Source organism: Elaeis guineensis, chromosome 9 (genome assembly GCF_000442705.2).
Source record: "Elaeis guineensis isolate ETL-2024a chromosome 9, EG11, whole genome shotgun sequence".
In the NCBI taxonomy this organism is placed as follows: Eukaryota; Viridiplantae; Streptophyta; class Magnoliopsida; order Arecales; family Arecaceae; genus Elaeis; species Elaeis guineensis.
This window is the reverse complement of record NC_026001.2, coordinates 25,965,582-25,969,097: the sequence shown is the minus strand read 5'-3', so window position 1 is coordinate 25,969,097 and position 3,516 is coordinate 25,965,582. Positions and strand designations below refer to the sequence as shown.

Genomic DNA, 3,516 nt, shown 5'->3' with positions numbered 1-3,516 from the left:
GGTATGAACTGACACTTGCAGCCAAAAATGCTTTCTTTGGTACATTAGTGGTCCTTTTCCTAGTGCAAAATCTTTTAAAAATTTGGCATAAGTTGGAACCTGATGGATTATATCTAAAAGAGGAATATTAACTTGGACTTGTTTAAATACCTCTAAAATTTTGTCTAAATGTTCAGATTTATTGGATTTCAGTCTGTTTGGAAAAGGAGCTCTAGGACTTTTAAGTACTGGACTAGGTGAATTTTCAGTTTCTTGTGCTTGAGGTTGAAAGGTAGTAGTTTTAGAAGGTGACTCAGCAGATGAGTCATCTATATCATCAAGTGCAACTACCTTATTGTCTATTTGTTTTCCTGATCTTAAGGTATGAATGGCATTTACACCATTAACTTGGTTTCCTTGTTGGGGTCGTGGACCATTTTGGTTCCTAGGATTTGGCTCATGTTGGCTAGGTAACCTACCATGTTCTCGTTCACTAATGGTCGAAGCCAGCTGACTTACTTGCATTTCCAGACGGGCTATAGCTTGGGTGTTATTATTTATGAGTTGACCCGTAGTTTGCATAAAGCTGGTATGTGTTTTCATCATGGCTTCTAGGCTTTTCTCTAAAGAGGTAATTTTCTTGTCATTATCATGGAAGCCTGGCGGGTTGTTCATCACTGGGTTGGACCTTAATTTTGCTGATTGAAATTTGGATTACCTACATTAGGATTCTGGGACCATGAGAAATTCGGGTGATTCCTCCAACCTGGGTTATATGTGGGTGCATAAGGATTGTTCAATGGTCCTTGATAGGTGGCATTCACCTGTGCACACTCATTCGAGTAGGAACATTCTTCTAAGACATGGTCTGGTTCATTGCACCCTTTACACATGGGTGCAGATATTTGATTTACATTGGCTGATCTCTGTAATTCTAAGGCTTCCAATCTACGTGTTAAGGTTGCAATCTTGGCCTCTGATGCTAGGGTTGGTTGAATTTGATGCATTCCTCCTCTTGAAGGTGTAGTTTATCAGGTTCCCTAGTTGTTTCCCACTGTAAATTTTTCTCGGCTAGGTCTTCTAAGAATTGCCAAGCTTCAGTAGTTTCTTTGTCCATAAATTGGCCTTGGCACATGGACTCTAGCATGTTCTTGAGTTTGAATCTAACCCCTCATAGATGATCTGGCATAGTCTCCAAGTTTCTATTCCATGGTGTGGGCATTGGGTCAAAAGATTCTTGAAACGATCAAAGTACTTCCAAAATGATTCACCAGCTAGTTGGTAAAATTGATTTATTTCATTCCTAATCCTAGCTGTTTTATGATGGGGAAATACTTTTTTAAAAATGTTCTCACAAAGCCCTCCCAGTAGTGACAGAATAGTTTGGCAGACTATAAAGCCACTTCTTAGCATTGTCCTTAAGGGCAAAGTTGATTAATCTAAGTTTGACCTCATCCTCTGTTAATTGCAGTTTCATGGTTGCACATACCTCCTCAAATTCTCTAATAAATATATAAGCATCTCTAATCCTGTGAATTTTGGAAGCATATTTATGATTTGAGGTTTGATTTCAAAATTGTTAGCTGTGGGTTGTGGCAACCTGATACAAGATGGTTGGATGGAGCCAACTGGATAACACAAATCCTTAAGGGTCATGGGTTGGATTGGTTCAGCCATTGGAACAACAGGAATTGACTCAATTCTAACTAGACGACCCGACACTCTTCTCCACACACGAGGTGTACGGTTCTCGATGTTTATACAATTTTTTTTTTTTTTATAAAATTTTTATGTATAAGAAAAGAAAGAAAAGAGAAAAAGTTCTAAAGAGAAGATCCTAAGGAGTCCTAAATCTAAAGAAAAGTAACCAAATTAATTTAAATTTTAAATTTTTTTTTTTTTTCAAACAAGTGAATCAATAAATTAAACTCAATCTATCCTAGGGTTAACCTAAATCTAGACAGCTCCTAACTGTTCCAAGATGACCCTTCAAACCTTCCAAGTGGAGATTGATCAACTAGTTAGCCAGGTAAGTATAAGAGGTGGGAGGTTCACTCATCGTTGCCTTTCTAGACACCAAACGAGTTGGCCAGGCCAGCAATTGAACCAATTTAACAAACCACCCTCAGGAACTTGCCTAGACACCAACTAATCAAACAACTCAAACTTGGTAGAACTCTTAGGGTTCCTTGTCCTATTGAGCTCGAATTCCTTAAGGTTGACGTCTAATTGATTTTAAGATTAAAAGTCTAGGTAATGCAATATGATGGAGATGGTTTTTGGGCTAAGGAAGGGTAATGAAATCCCCACCTTATCTTGTTAATGGGTTGATGCCCTTAGATTAATTATGAAAATGCAAATACAAATAAACAAGATGACCAAGAATGTAAAAGATTTTAATTTAGAATTTTTTTTTTATTTTGATATTTTACTTCACGATTATGAAATGTCTTTTGTTTTGTTTTATATTTTTTTTTTTTTATGATTAAGTAAATTCAAATGATTAGGTCTAAAAGCAAAAGTAATTAACTAAAATAATAAAAGAGAAATTAGAAGCGTACCTGAGTTTTCCAGCAATCACCAACTAAATATAGAAACCTAAAGAAAAAAAAAAGAGAGTTATAACGCACGAAGAACAAATATTTGAAAATAATTTAAAACGCCAGATCCCCGGCAACGGCGCCAAAAACTTGATGTGCAAATCTTAAAATTTGTAAATAAAACCGCAAGCGCACGGTGTGCAGAGTAGCACGACCAGCGAGTACGGGTCGATCCCACAGAGACTTGGTTTTTAAAATGATTTTCAAATCTATGCTCAAGCGAGCTTTAACAAAAATTGAAAGTCGAAAGTTGTTTGCTAAAGACAATAAGACTAAGGATCTAGGGTTTTTTGAATCCACTAGATCTAGATTAGGGAATTCTACCTAGAATTTTTCTTATTGATCCTAACGACTACTCCTCTTGTCTTTCCTAAGCATAGATTATGAAGGGACTAAGGCCCAACGATAATCCATCAAGATTCTTTACAGGGGAGTAGTAACTAGGATCCCTTAGGGTTTTCTCCTCCTATGCACTGAATCAAGCATGAACTATGAAGGGACTCTGACCCAACTGTAGTTCATCAAAAATTCTTGGCAAAAGAGGAAGAAAAAGAAACCCTAAGAAAAAGAAAGAACTCTATGTAAAATCCCTACTCATGATCTAGCTTCATCGCAAACCCTAGAAGGGATGCTTAGCTAGACATGATCTAAATCTACTTGCAAAATTTAAATGCAGAAAAATAAACTACCCTAATTTCATAAATTAAACTATCCTAATTGCATAAATTTAAACTGCATAATTTAAACTAACCTAATTGCATAAAATTAAATTGCATAAATTAAACTATCCTAATTGCAAGAAAAATAAATTGCATAATGTAAAGAGATGAAATTGCATAAAAATAAGATTTTATATATAAAAAAAATTTATTACAAAAACCTCAAAGCTCGAGGCTTGAAAAGAGAGCTAAAAACCCCACTATCTAGGGTTACAAGC

The 3,516-nt window shown here is 35.9% G+C and overlaps 1 non-coding gene across 1 annotated transcript; it reads left to right on the top strand.

The window, feature by feature from the left end:
- Positions 1-1,183: 1,183 nt before the first annotated feature.
- LOC140851815 (small nucleolar RNA R71) lies at positions 1,184-1,290 on the top strand. The gene has a single exon (XR_012134572.1). It is a non-coding gene; the product is annotated as a small nucleolar RNA R71 (small nucleolar RNA).
- Positions 1,291-3,516: the final 2,226 nt, after the last annotated feature.